This window comes from Spermophilus citellus, assembly GCF_964194105.1.
Source record: "Spermophilus citellus genome assembly, chromosome: 2".
Lineage (NCBI taxonomy): Eukaryota > Metazoa > Chordata > Mammalia > Rodentia > Sciuridae > Spermophilus > Spermophilus citellus.
Genome location: NC_138183.1, coordinates 225,087,963 through 225,104,046, shown reverse-complemented (window position 1 = coordinate 225,104,046; position 16,084 = coordinate 225,087,963). Strand labels below are relative to the sequence as shown.

General features: G+C 34.7%; 1 protein-coding gene across 1 annotated transcript in view; it reads left to right on the top strand.

Annotated features, from left to right (window-relative positions):
- CCDC73 (coiled-coil domain containing 73) overlaps positions 1-16,084 on the top strand; it is a 141,399-nt gene that overhangs the window by 89,460 nt on the left and 35,855 nt on the right. The window lies entirely within an intron of this gene.

Sequence of the window (16,084 nt, the reverse complement as noted above, 5' to 3'; positions counted from 1 at the left end):
CAGGGCCTTGTGCATGTAAGGCAAGCACTCTACCAACTGAGCTATATCCCCAGTTCCGATGGATTTTTTTTTTTTTTTTTTTTTGCATTTATCCTGGCTTCGTGTTCTCTGAGCTTCTTAGATCTGTAGTTTGGTATCTGACATTAATTTTGGAAAATCCTGGGTCATTGTTGCTTAAAATATTGCTTTTGTTCCTTTCTCTCCTTCTTCTTGTATTTCCATTATGTATATGTTACACAGTTTTAGATGTCACACCATTCTTGGTATTATGTTCAGGATTTTGTTCTTTTTAAATTTTGTTTTCTTTTCTTAGCTTTGGGAATTTTTGTCATATTCTCTAGAATAGAGATTTTTTCCTCAGCCATGTGCAAACTACTAATGAGTCCACAAGACGAATTCTTCATGGTAGTTTTGATCTCTAGCATTTCATTTTGACTCTTTCTTAAAATTTCCATCTTTCTGCTTATTTTATTGATCTGTTCTTACATGTGATCTACTTTTTCTATTAAAATCCTCACCATATTAATCATACTTGTAAAAACTCTTGGCCTGATAATTCTAGCATTCCTGTCATAGCTGACTTTGATTCAGATGCTTGTTCAGCCCTTTGAAATTTTATTCTTTGTGTTTTAATATGTCTTATGATTTTTTTGTTGAAAAGTGAACATGATATAGTGGGTAGCAAGAACAACGGTAATTAGACTTTTAGTAATAAGGTGTCAGGGGAAGGGAAGCATTCTGTAGTTTTATTATTAGGTCTATCTTTTGGTGAACCTGGGCCACTATATTGAGAACTTCAACAGTGTTTTTCAGTAGGGATAGAATGACTAGACGGGGCTAGAGTTGGATATTTTCTTTTCCAGGTAGATTAGGTAGGTATAACTATAGCTGATTTGGTGTTTTCTTTAAAATAGATTCTTTGGAAGACAGCTCTTGTTAAGAAGAATATGCTTTGATATATTTCAAAATGATTCCTCTTTCCCTTCCCCGTCTTGAAGCACAAGGAGATTTTCCACCAATGTTCACTGTGAGATCTGGTAGAGTTTCTGGAAGTAATACCCACAAATGTAACCCCTACACCCCTCTTATGGGGTACCCCAGGAATTTTCAACTTTAGAGTTGTCCACAGTGAGCCTCTAGCAATTTAACAATTACTTTTTAGGTCTTTTTACCCTGGCACTGGTTCTTGTGGAGGTTTCTGCTCCAGTTAAATTGTGATTCTCTGTATTTTCCTGTCTCTCTCTTTTATTCAGTTTGCCATATGACCTCACTTTTATGACAGATTAAAGAGAGTTGTTGATTTTTCAGTTTGCTCGGTTTTTTACTTGTTATTAGGAGGGAGTGGGGACTTCTAAGCTCTTTACATGCCCATTGAGAAATTGGAAATCCCTCTATCTTTAAATACAATTTTACTGAAATTAAAATATTATTAAGGATCTGGAGACCCAGGCATAAGTTTTGAAGAGTATGCTGCCAGATGAATGACATGCTTTAATGCATGAATTCAAAGACTATTAATATTTGTAACATTACAACATGTTGTTGTATATAAATCATTGATCTAATAACTGTCAGTAAATTCGCTATATATTCCCTGGACTCTCTTCTTATACCTGAGAGATCAGAAGGTAGGAGCATAGGTGTTGGTAAGTTAGAGAAGATTCAGATGGATGATGAATAATCATATATTTCTATTCTTAAAAAGTCTTTTGTCTTGCTGGGTATGGTTACACATACCTATAATCCCAGGGACTGGGAGGCTGAGACCAGGATGATCATAAGGTCAAAGCCAGCCTCTGCAAAAGCAAGGCACTAAGCAACTCATCGAGACCCGGTCTCTAAATAAAATATAAAATAGGGCTGGGGATGTGGCTCACTAGATGAGTGTCCCTCAGTTCAAGCTCTGGTACCCCCACTTAAAAAAATCTTATATTTCATTTAGTGTATAAAATGTTTCTTTTATCCTTGAATATGAAGATAACTCTTTTTAACATAAGGAGGAATAGCTATAGTTTTAAAAATTTGTCTGGAATTCCAAATCAGAGAATAGTTAAAAAGGACCATTCATTATTATCAATATAAATTTCAAATGCAAATATAAATAACTATATGTTAATCTAGTAGTCATGAATAAGTACATTTTCAGTGACATCTCTTAGGCTAATTTATTTTTTATTTAATATGTTTGTCAGTAACTTAAATAGTATCCATATTTGGCAATTATATTAAAATATTCATTTATCTTTATGCAGCTAGTTTCTGTATTATTACTAAAAAGATTATATAGTATAAATTTCAGTATGAAATTATATATTTGCTTTAAATATAAACAAATGTTTCATTGTAACAAAATAGACTATCAAATTCTAATACATAATTTAAGACTCTGACCTGTAGAGTAGATGAGGCTCCTCTAAATCCAGGGAGAGATACCCTTGGCGTATTTATTTAAGAGGGTGAAGAATGTCCCTTTCTATGCATGGGTGGAATGATATTGCTCTTGAGAACACTTGCTTCTTTTTCTCAGGCCATGGGGCCTCAGCCAGGGCCACCTAAATGTGGTAATAGGTTATGCAGTGGTGGCCTCTGTCATTCTAGAAAGCATTATCGTCAGTGTGTCCATTGTAGCTTAATTGTTCTTGGAAGAGACTATATGAAAGGGCCAAGGGAGAGGATTTCATTATCTTTGAGACTTAAAAGTCTAAATAACTGCAAGAGGTAAGCAATATAAAATGTGTTTGAAGGGCTGATTTTTAATATTTTAGACATTCTAGGTACACAATTTTTATATTTTGTGTATTTTATGTGGATTTGATTTTTAATCTTAACAATGACTTTTATTTTTTACTCTCTTTCAGAAACTAATCGAGTCTAGCAACATTGGTTATATCACTCATTTAAAACTTCTAAACATTAATTTCCCAAAGATAATTTTCATTTTTCTTTTATACTGATTTTGTCCAGAACAGTTAAGTTATTGGTTTGTGATAAGGTGGAATTCCTTTTTTTGTGGAGCAGTTAAACAGATCAAACTTAGTTGTTAGATAAAACTAGGTATTATAGTTCTGAATGCTGGGTTCACCATTATGGCAATCATGAAGAATTCCCGATATTATCTATGAGAAACATTCATAACCTCTGCTGTTTGTCTGAGTAAATGTCAGAGCACTCAAGGAGATAGTGATATTAAACAGACTACCTCATGCCAGAAAAGGAGGGGTGAAGGAGAAAACTGCACAGTATTTATGACTCTAGGAACTATAAGTTGTAATTTAATGAGATCAAAGCATGTGCTGTTTATTTGCTGCACTAATAGCTTTGAATAAAATGGTTAGAAAACCAAAATGTACTAAAAGTTCAGGATATTTAGAAGCTTATAAAGGCTATAAAATCAAAAGCATATTTTTCAGTGGAAAATCATTTTGTGGAGGTCTTTGATTTTAATTTATTGTGCTCTTAAGATTAATTAATGCATAATAGAAAGAGAAAGATGGAAGAAATTATTACTTTTTATTTTTACCAGCCATACACTGTTTTTCTATCCCTAACTCATTTTATAAACCTTCTTACTATTTTAAAACAATTATTTTAATAGGAATTGATACATTTTAGGATATCTCCCGTAAGACAGCTGATTCCAATAGTTTTTGTTTTCAGTTATTTGAAAAAGGTAGAAAAGCATAGAACTTTGCTGCATTTTGTAACATTGGGGAAGAAAAAAACTTTGAAAAACCAGTTGTCCTTGATTTCTTCAGAGAATTGTAAGCTATATAAGTGAATATAAGTTTTAGCCATATACGTCTTATTAATAGGACATTGTGTCTTAGGAGTAAACTTTGAACAGATCACTAGTACAAAATAAGTCATCAAGTAATTTACTTTCTAAATTACTTTGAATGTTTGTTTACTTCATATAGTTGTATTTTGCTTTAGGAAAACCTAATAAAAATAAAGATTCAAAAATAATTGCTGGGTTTCCTTTAAAAGTTATCTTAGTATAAAAAAAGCCACTTGAAAGCAAGATTATAGAAACACTATTATGTAAAGAATGATATACATCATGTTAAAGTCAATATCATTGGTTTCTTTTTTTAAAAATAGAATCAGTTGAGCATAAGAGATTTTTTAAATACTCTGATAGTATTTTACTAAATACTGCATAACAATACAATGTAAGTATTAGTCAAATGTGTAAATATGAGTTGAGATTAAAATTTTATGGCCAGGCATGGTGACACACACGTGTAATCCCAGTGGCTCTGGAGGCCGAGGCAGGAGGACCATGAGTTCAAAGCCAGCCTCAACAATTAGCAAGGCCCTAAGCAACTCAGGGAGACCCTGTCTCTAAATAAAATATAAAAAAGGGTGAGGGATGTGCCTCAGTGGTTAAGAATCTCTGGGTTCAATCTCCTATAACTCTCCCCCCAAAATTTTTATGATCCTCTCTCAGGTATTTTACCTTTGAATTAATTTCATAAATTCTTAAGAAATGAATTACCAAAACAACTAGATTTAATTTTTGATCTTTCAATATCCATAGTCATTTAAACTATCATCTCATGTTTTAAAATATTTAACTGGGGTGGAAATGATAGAATCAATGAATTGTTCAATAAGTTAAGTCAAAGACTATTTTGCCTTTGGAGTAGAATAATTATTTATTATAATGTCTAATTTTTATAATTGTTGTTTAGTATATTCTTGACTATAAACTTAGAATACAGAAATAACCTATTTTAAACTCACAGTTTAGGAATGTTGGTTACAATAGTCAAGGTTATTCTCAGCCATAAAATGTGCTGTTCTTTTAAAGTTAACATAATGCTAATAATTCACCATCTGGTAAGCTTAAGTTTTCCAGTATTGGTAATAAAACTGCAGTGGTTTGTTCACAGTTAAACAAGGAGTATCTCTCTGTAATATGGCAGTCTAAAGTGCTGTATAATGAAGCTAACTGATTCAATCACTATGGAACCCTCAGCATTATACTTATGTCTACCACTTTCTAAGGCAATCTTGCAAATTGACTGAACTGTTGTGTCATTAATAGTCTGTTTGGCAGACATTAACCAGTCATTTTTATTGCCATTTACTCTATCCTGAGTGAATCAAATCTTTGATTTCATCAAATTTTATTATAGACAAAGATGAGTCATATTTTTATTCATATGTTTATTTTTATTTTCTATTTATATCCATTCTAATTTTTAGTTCCTGTTAGATTTCTGAATCTATTAAAGTGCCATGGAACATAAACTAAGTATAAGATATAGTATCTTCTTATTAACATGCATTAATTGTACAAACCCATTAATTGTGCAAATTAATGGATTTCACTGTGACATTTTCATATATGTATATATAATATACAAAAAGTACCCTTTGGTACCTTTTTCTGAAGAGCTTATTCAACAAAACTCTTATTAACCATGAGGAATGAATCTTAATTCCTTACATAAAATAATACTTAATTATTCATGACATTTATTAAGACTTCATAGTACTTTATTTTACAAGCAGGAAAAATTCTATATCACACCACAGTTGTAGCGGAGAATCCCCTGTATTCAACCTAGTAAATAGATGATGTGTCTAGCACATAGTAGATACTTAGGAAATATTTCTTGCATGGATTTTTATATGCCAGGAACTTTAAAAAATTTATTATCTACATTTTACAGATAAGGAATTTGAGGCAGTATTAAGTAACTTGTCTAAAGTTACAAAACAAGGAAAATAGAATCAAGAATGGAATGCAAACAAATTTGGCTCCAGACCCTGTGATCTTAACCATTTCACTTATGATAATAGAATAACAGCACAAGCAGTTCATGCTATATAAGTTTTTTCTCTTCTGCATTATTCATGATAAATCCTATATTTATTAAAAGGGTACATTGTTGACTACTTATACTATTAAACTGCCATCTTCTTATATGCCTAGACTGTAGAACTACACACTAGCTTGTCCCTACCTTGAAATTCATTGCAACTGAGCTTCCATTGGGCACTTTCATTCAGCCCTCCACTTTCTGCAATCAGAGGACCCTTTTCTATGATATGTACCATCACATGCCCAAATCTCCTACCTCTAGTCCTTTATTCCAGTTACTTCACTCAGTCCATTAGTCTGTTCTTGCTTATATGAAATTCCCTGCATAATATTTCTCATTTATTCTGTTTATATTAACTCATCACTTCACTTTTTCTTTAAAACCAAACCTTTCAACTATAGTTGTCTTAAGGAGGTGTACCACTCGGGACATACTGGTGTTGCCCCTCCCCTTGCCCCTGGCTTTGTGTTCTCATTTGTAATATGAGTATCATAATATATACCTTTCCTGTTTAATACATATGTAATAAATATAAAGTTGTAAAGTGCATGAGAAAGTATTTCAGAAAGTTTCATTCACATGCTATAGAAATGTATGAAATTATTGTTTCAAATGAAATTAAGTTTAAAATAGGATTAAAGTAGTTTTGACAGACTCAGATTTTCTGCATCATAACTACAGGTGAGTTATTAGTATATATAGGCTTTTGAGACAATTAAAACAGCCTGTTTGCTTTTTTTATTCATTAATAAATTTGTTTCCTCTGTCTTAAAGTCATGTTTTCATCTTGCTTGACTTTTTTCTGAAGCTAAACTAGAAATTTCTAGTTTTTTCTCCAAGAAATGAAATGACATTCTTTCTTTTTTTAGAGAGAGAGAGAGAGAGAGAGAGAGAGAGAGAGAGAGAGAGAGAATTTTTTAATATTTTATTTTTTAGTTTTTGGCAGACATAACATCTTTGTATGTGGTGCTGAGGATTGAACCCGGGCCGCACACATGTGCTACGGCTTGAGCCACATTCCCAGCCCTGACATTCTTTCTTATAAATTATATTCTCTGAGCTGTGCACCATGGCACATGCCTGCAATTCCAGCTACTTGGGAGGTTGAGGCAGGAGGATCACAAGTTCAAGGCCTGCCTTTGTAACTTAGTGAGATCTTGTCTTAAAAAATAGAAAGGGCTAGGAATGTAGCTCAGTGGTAGAGCACTCCTGGATTTAACCCTCAGTAGCAGGGGCAGGGAGCAGAATCATATTCTCTGATCTTTTGTTAGACTGCTTCAAGGAAATCCATTTGGTAATATTGCTTGCTTGCAGTTTGATCCATACCAAATGGCTGTTTAATCCAAATATCTGAGCAGCAAACTGAGCTATATGAGAAAATACGGTTGAATATCTGAGACCACTGGATTGTTGAAGAGATGACCATACTTCCTGAGCTCCCTAGTTTAGTGTGAGGAGAGGACAGCTGATAACTGGATAGGCAGTATTATCAGATATCACTGGGCAAAAACCATTCCTTCTACCTTCCACTGCCCCAAATGCAGTAGGAATGTCATCTCCTTCATACTCATCTTTACTCTTCAGAGTTTCTTCTGGTCCTTTATGGGCAGATGTTACCTGAAGTTCACATGGAATTCCAAAATTTCCACAAGCCTTCTTGATTTTTTTTCCATGTGACTCAGATCAGAAGCTGAACCCATCAGTATTATAACCCTGCATTGACTTCCTGATTTCTATTTCTTTTTTTTATTGATTATTCAAAACATTACAGAGCTCATGATATATCATCTTTCATACATTAGACTCAATTGGGTTTTGAACTCCCATTTTTACCCCAAATACAGATTGCAGAATCACTTCTGTTACATACTCACATTATTGCATAATGGCATATTAGTGACTGTTGTATTCTGCTACCTTTTTTTATGTGACCCACTGTTTTTCTTTACCATCTGGAGCCTTTCAGGAGTTATTTTCATGTCATAATAAGACTTTTTCTGCTGGCTTCTATTTCCAAATGGCCAGAGTCTCCAGAAGTCATTATAAATGACATCAGCAAGAACAATTTTTTTGGTGGTTACATAAACACTAGATTCAATCTTCATATCAAGCACTGGGAGTAACAGTTCTGAGACAACCAGGGTTTCTTCAGTATTTAAAAAAAAAAAACATGTGTAGCATGACTTATCTACTTAATTCTGGCTTATAACAAGTTAAACAAAGCAAAATTTTGTAGCAATTAATTGTTTCTCGTACAACTAAGGATCATTGTTGGCATCATCCTTGAAAAATGTTCCACTTGAGGTGGGCAAAACTTATATACTTTCTTGATGCCAGGAATTATTTTTAGAAAAGAACCAATCACTATTCTACAAATCCACTCAAATTAGAATCATTTCACATCTGGGGCACAATGAAAGCTGTCTCCCTCCAGCTGGTGAAATCAGTTTTGATGCCTGCTTCCTGTAACAACTGAAAATACAGCTCGTAATTTTATTGGAGATTGTAGTTTTTCCTTCCGGATGATTCTTTCTAGATGCATGTTATGGTTTGGATGAGAGGTGTACCCCAAAAGCTCATGTGTGAGACAGTGCAAGAAGGTTCAGAGGAGAAGTGATTGGGTTATGAGAGCCTTAACCCAATCAATGACTTAATCCCCTGATGGGATTAACAGTGATAACTGGAGGTAGGTGGGGTGTGGCTGGAGGAAGTGCTAAATTTGGCACATGGCTATGAGATATATATTTTGTATCTGAAAGAATGTGAGTTCTCGCTCTCTCTCTCTGTCTCTGCTTACTGATCACCATGTGAGCTACTTCTCTCTGCCATGATATTCAGCCTCACTGTGAGCACAGAAAAATGGAGCCTGAGCCTGCCTTCTATGGATTGAGACCTCTAAGACCGTGTACCCCTAAATAAACCTTTCCTGCTCTACAGTTGTTCTTGTTAGATCTTTTAGTTGCAGCAGAAAAAAAGCTGGCTAAAACAATGCATTTTCTGCTGTAATTTGGTCTTTGAATTTCAAGAGGACTTTTTCTGGACTATCTAACAATTAGAAGGTTTTTTAAAAAAATCTTTTTTATTTATATATGACAGCAGAATGCATTACAATTCTTATTACACATGTAGAGCACAATTTTTCATATCTTTGGTTGTCCACAAAGTATATTCACACCAATTCGTGTCTTCATACCTGTATTTTGGATAATAATGATCATCACATTCTACTATCATTAATAACCACATGCCCCTTCCTTCCCCTCTGCTCTATCTACAGTTTGTCTGTTCCTCCCATGCTTTGTCTCCCTACCCCACTATGAATCAGCCTCCTTACATCAGAAAAAAACATTCGGCAATTTATATTTTGGGATTGTCTAACTTCACTTAGAATTATCTTCTCCAGTGCCATCCATTTACCTGCAAATGCCATGATTCTATTCTCTTTTATTGCTGAGTAATATTCCATTGTGTATATATGCCACATTTTTTTCCATTCATCTATTGAAGGGCATCTAGGTTGGTTCCACAGTTTAGCTATTGTGAATTGTGCTGCTGTGAACATTGATGTGGCTGTGTCCCTGTAGTATGCTGTTTTAAGTCCTTTGGGTATAGACCGAGGAGAGGGACAGCCAGGTCAAATGTTGATTCCATTCCCAATTTTCCAAGAAATCTCCATACTGTTTTCCGTATTGGCTGCACCAATTTGCAGTCCCACCAGCAGTGTGTGAGTGTACCTTTTTCCCCATATCCTCGCCAACACTTATTGTTGTTTGTCTTCATAATAGCTGCCATTCTGACTGGTGTGAAATGAAATCTTAGAGTAGCTTTGATTTGCATTTCTCTAATTGAAAGCCATGATGAACATTTTTTCATGTATTTGTTGATTAATTGTATATCATCTTCTGAGAAGTGTCTGTTCAGGTCCTCTGATAAAACCAATGTTCACTACCTCAGCTATTGCTGTTATCCTGAATGAATGTGCTGCAGAAAGTGATCATGCTGTGAAGAGAGACTGGAATCTCTCATTTGCTCTTAAATGCCTTTTCCAATAGCAAAGACTGAAAATCCTTTTGACTGCTCTTCCTCCTTTAGGCTTGAACTATATTCTATTTCTACAATGATTAGTTCTTTGCAAACTATTTATCCTTTACAGATCATCTCTAAATTTCATAGAACCATAGGGATCATCTAATCTGATGGTTTTCATCTTCCTTTGAGCAGCAGAATACTTTGTTTAAAATGTAGGTGTTCGGGTTTGAAGCGAATAAATGTAGAGCTGCTTCATTTGAAGGGAAAGTTGGAGGAACTCTGGAACTATATCTGTTGGCTACTCTTCTTCATAAGCATCCCTGCAAAAGCTCCATGGAACTGCACGATTTTGAAAACTGTTAACTGAATCCAACATCTTTTTTTGGAGAAGGAACTGAGACCCAAAGAGAGTAGGTGAATTATTTACTGTCAAGCAATTTATAAAAAAGATCCTTCACTTATTTTCACTTTATTCTGCATATTGTTTGTAATCAATTAATTAATTATTTTACTTTTTTGAGTTATATTTTAAATAATCTGAAACTTTTATAATGTTAGCTGAAACTCTTCTTGGGATGGATGTGGTGATCATTTCACAACACTCTTTCTATTTCCGATGAGCAGTCTAAGCCAATTAATATCACTTTATTCTTCATGCCAGCATTCAGTTCAGGAATGAGCATATGAGGGTCATATATGGTCAAAGTATGTCATTTGCATGTATAAATATAATTATATATAATTAAAATACACTAAAAAGAGTGAGCATATGAAGTAATTTTGGTAAGCAGGAGGTGGTTCAAGGAACATTTTTTTCTTTCTCTTTAGAAAGAGTTCCAGAATGAGATAGTCACAATTTAATATGTTTTTTTATTAGTCCAAAGAAGCAGAGTCCTATGAATGGAAACTGGAGAAATTAAGATATTAGTCTTTGGTAACACACATTTGGTGCCCAAATCAACCAGCACTAGAACCTGCCTAACTTTGGACACCCTGTTATGTGAGAGTCAATTTACTTATTATTTAGTAGGTTAGTTATGATTTTCTGATATTTGTAACCAAGGCATCCTATGGGTATTCTCACACTGTTTTCCATTATAGAATACTGTGTTTTGTACAAGTGATGAAGTTTAAAAAAGTAAACTATAAGCATAAAGGAACTTTAAAACATAGTTTTATGACATTTATGTAAAAGTGATCTATTTAAAGGTTTTCTGGTACTCTAACAAATTAATTCCTCTGGCTCCCTGATTATTCCCTTTTCTCCTGTTTCTCCAAAACTATCCTCGGGTCTCTATTTTTCTTTTATCATCTGTCTTTCAATGAGTTTATATTTCTTAATCTAGTCATTTTCTTCAGGAATGACTTCCCATACACATTTCCTGCCCTTCTTTTAAGTTTTAAAATATATTTATTTATTTACTTATTTTTAGAGATAGTGTCTCACTTTATTGCCTAGGCTGGTCTTGAACGCTTGGGCTCAAGTGATCCACTTGAGCCTCATCCTTCTGAGTAGCTGGAACTATAAACACATGTTACTTACTGTTTTTGGTTCTCTAGTTCCATATTTTCAACTGGTTGTAGGTTATTTCCTTTTTGTGACTTTAACTTCAAGGTTAATCATATATTGGATTCTTCACTATCCTATTATCCCTGAAAAAAATTCATACAACTCTTCAGAAGAAACCATCTTGCTGCTTGTTAAGGTAAGTCATTATTGGTACACTGACACTTCCTTTGGGGAAATTCTTTGGGTGCTACCTTTTATAATATGAAATAATATATATATAAATGAAGGATGTGTTTTGAGAATAGTAACAGCGTTGCCAGGTGTGGTGGTGGTGCGCATGCCTGTAATCTCAGTGATTTGAGAGGCTGAGGCAGGAGGATTGAAAATTCGAGACTAGCTTTAGCAATTTAATATAGCAAGGCCCTAAGCAACTTAGCCAGACCCTGTTTCAAGATAAAAAATAAAATGGACTGGGGTTGTGACTCAGTGTTAAAGTGCCCTTTGGTCAAATCCCCAGTAACCCTCTCCCTTCCCCAAAATAGTAACAGCTTAGGCTTAATGATTTGTGCATTTTGGCTTTTTTAAAAAAATTTTTATAGTTGTAGATGAACACAATATCTTTATTTATTTTTATGTGGTGCTGAGGATCAAACCCAGTGCCTCACACATGTAAGGCAAGTGCTCTACCAATTCCAATGTGCCATCTGTTTTTTTTTTCTTTTTTAAAAATATTTACTTTTTAGTTATAGACAGACACAATATATTTTACTTTTTAAAGTGGTGCTGAGGATTGAACCCGGGGGCCTCACGCATGCTAGGTAAGCACTCTACCTCTGAGCCACAACCCCAGCCCCATGCCATCTGTTTTCTAATAGCCCCAGTCCCCATTTTGGCTTTCTTAAGAGTCTATCTCATGACATTTTCTCTCTCCTAAATGAAATTGTAATACGTATTTCATATCTTTTATCAGTGAAGCAGATTTTTCATTTTTATGTTTCTGCCTTTCATATTTCATTCCCCCTTTTCATTTTGTCTACCTTCATCTATATACTCTGGAATCATTTTTTATCTTCATTTTGTTTGTTCAGTTGATGATATCTTTTTTTAGAATGTCTTATCCCCCATTTCCCATTTTTAAATAGTATAGACACTCATCATCTCATGTCTGAATTAATGTAATAGTCTCTTAGCCTGTGTTTTCTTCAGATTTTATTCACTTTTTTTGACAAGAGTTCACTGAGATACTGGTTTAATGTACCAGTTGTAGGTGACTGACACAGAGTAGGTACCTGGTGTATATAGAAGGAATGATGGGTTGAGTAGTTTTCCTTTGCCCACCAAATCAAGTCCCAAACTTCTTTAATTGGCTTTCCAGAGGTTCTGTGGTTTGCCCATTCTACATATTCAACATTGTTTCCTGCTACTTCTTAAAAGATATGTTCCATTCTATTTTAACCAAAATCTTTGTGGCCATTAGTATTATTCTTAGTTCTTCCTTTTTGCTTTTGCTTTCCTCTACTTTTGCTCCCACTCTTGAAATGTCTTCTCTTTATTTTGTTTGTATTAAACAAGGTTGTGTTAGGAATCAGATGGCACATTGGGACTGGTAATTGAGAAAGATTTAATGAAGAAGCTATTTACATAAATGTGGGAAGAGTTAAGGAAGACCAACAAGGGATGGTAAAGTACCAAAGGATAAAAGTAGTAGGGAGTTTATTACCATGCCTATACTAGAAGGGGCAAGGGAATGAAGCAGATGCTGAAATGTGGCAAGAACTAGCTATGGTTGTAAAAGAAGGCCAAAGTCAGAAGCTGTGACTTGGTCAAGATACAACACCATTGCCAAATTGTGATTAGGTAGGGCAGAAACTGGGAAAATACCTCAATCTCTTTCTTTTCCTAGCCTGCTGATTCACTGATGCCTCCTACAGATTTAACCTAACAAGGAGCCAGAGGGCAGGGTGGGGTGTCCTATACTCAAAGAGCTTAGCCACACAACAGGGCACAAAGCAGTGTACAGAAAGGGTAGAAAGTGAAGGAGGGACAAATGGAGGATATTCAATCTACTATTCATTCTTCAAGGCCCAGTTCAAACCTGCCTCTCCTCCTTCATTCAGTCTTTTTTACGTTACTTTAATACATGCTGATTGGTTTCATCATACCGGGATATTAATTTGTTTTCTTGTTCTTCTGAGTATAGAGCCCTATCTTTTGATTACTTTTAGCAGTCACTTTATGCAATGTACATATCCAAAGGTGGTATGTAAGCTAAGACTAATGAGTCCTTTCTTCTGGATTTTGAAATATGATGTAGTATAGTAAATTTCTCTCTGGGTGGGCTGAAACTGTAACATGTAGAACTCAGAAGTATTGGCAGCCCTATTTTCTGTTGCTTCTGTTTTGCTTGCTTGATATTGCACTTTTGGATTTCCTCCTACCTCAGTTGACTGTACTCTTTGGCCTTTTATACTGACATCTTCAGTCTGTGAATAGTGGAGTTCCTTAGGACTTAATTATTTGTCATCTTCTGTCCTCTAATTACTTATTTCTGTAACTGTAAATATTATTTTGAAAACCACATAAGAAATTTTTAATTTTTTAAAAAATAGAGAACATGAATCAATTTTTAAAATTGTGTAACCTTAACCATCCTACTGTTTCAGCTTTTTATTTTTAACTAAAGAGTCAAGAATCTATTGCTTAGGTAGTTCAGAAACCAAAAATTTGAAGTATATTTGTCAGGATTCTTAATTGCAAGCTGACTTAGTCAGCAAAAGAATTTATTGGAAGAATGTTGATTATCTCAGACTTGAAAAATCATTAGGAGCAAGGGAGACTGCCAGGGTTACCAGCACTCTGGTAGAGCAGATTCCTGTTTGGAGATGTGAACTGGCTGGGAGAATAAAAAGTTTGAAAATAATCACTAAGGTATAAAAGACAAAGACAGAAATTAGATTTTTAAAAAGGGAGCACCTGGTGGGTCTTCCAGCCCTGATAGGAACTGGAACTGAACAAGTGAAAAAGGCCAGTCCTTTATTTAAGGGGAAATACATTAAAGGTTTCAGAATGGCAAGCTTCTTCAGGAAAACAGGATAAGAGTGGGAAAAACAGGTTCTTTGGTGGTTGCTCTGGGCAGCTGCATTTGAACTTAGGGCTGTGAACTAAGGCACAGTGCCAGCGTGATCTGGGCTTTCTCAAATTGGGGAATTTTACCCAGAAGTTTCCAGAAAAGCAGCTTCCCCGCCCTAATGGCTCAAACAAAATCCATAATTCATACATGGCTTCCAACGGGAGACCATGCAGTATATTTAAGACAAAAGCATAAAACCAGCTCCCACTGCTGATTACTGTATACCTTGTATCATCTCAGCTGACCATAGTGGATGCACTACTGTCTGGGAGGCATCATTGTTACCCATGGAAGCTTGAAGTTACTGACACTGTCCCCACTGTCTACCAACAGACAGATCTGCAGCAGTCCTTGTCCTTTGTAATAGTCTTGACCCAACATCCAAGACTTGTGCATCTGATTAGCAGAGTCTGTTCTCAAGCTTATAAAGCAAGTATCTAGTATTTTAGCTTCTCTGGTGCACAGTGGGTTCTTATAATGCAGAGTTCCTCCAGAATACAAAGGGAGCTCAGAAGCTATGTAATCAAGGCTATAAAAATCACTTCTTGGGTATTTAATAGATACACAAAACAGCAATACAATCAGTTGCACACTAATTTAGAAATTGATATGTTAGGATTTTAATGTGATTGGTATCAGCTAAACTAAACAGACATGTAATGGTTCACAAATGAAGACTTCTTTCATAATTCTAAATTATACTTTCTGCACACTGCCAAAATTATTTTTTAAAGCAAATCTTGTCTTATCATCCTATTCAAAATTCTTTAGTAGGAAGCGGGGATGGGAATAGGAAAGGCAGTAGAATGAATCTAACATAACTTTCCTATGTTCATATATGAATTCATGACCAATGAAATTCTACATCACAACCAAAAGAATGGGATCGTAATTAGAATAAGTTATTATAATCTAGGTATGTATAATATGGCAAAATACACTCTACTGTCTTGAGTATCTAAAAAGAACAAATAAAAAAATAAAACAAAAAAACCCTTAAATCCTTCAGTGGTTAATTCCCATTGTCCCTAGAATAAAAATAAAATTCTTTATCTTGACAACTTCCTCTTAAAATTTGAGTCCTGCCAGATTTCTAGCTACATTACCAATATTTTCCCCTTCCCCTTCTGAATCTTTAAAGACTCAATTCAAATGCTACTTTTCTGTGTAATAACTTCTTGATGTCTATAACTAAACCATTTCCTTCTTTATGCTTCTTATACATTTCTGTAATACATTATATTTTAATTATTTCTTACTTGATGCTAATCAAATTGAGAATCCTATATTATCATTTTCATTATCTCAGAAGATTTTTTTTTCAGTACTGTGGGTTGAGCCAATGGGCACTTTACTACTGAGCTACAACTCCCAGTCCTTTTTAGTTTTTTATTTTGAGACAGGCTCTCACTTGCTTAGGGCTTCACTAAGTTGCTGAGGGGCCTCAAATTTTCAATCCTCCTGCCTCTGCTTCACAAGTCACTGGGATAACAGGTGTGTGCCACCATGACCAGCTATCTCAGAAGATGGTTATTGAATAAGTAATGAATGAAAACCCTCTACTTTTCTGGTTGGTTAGTG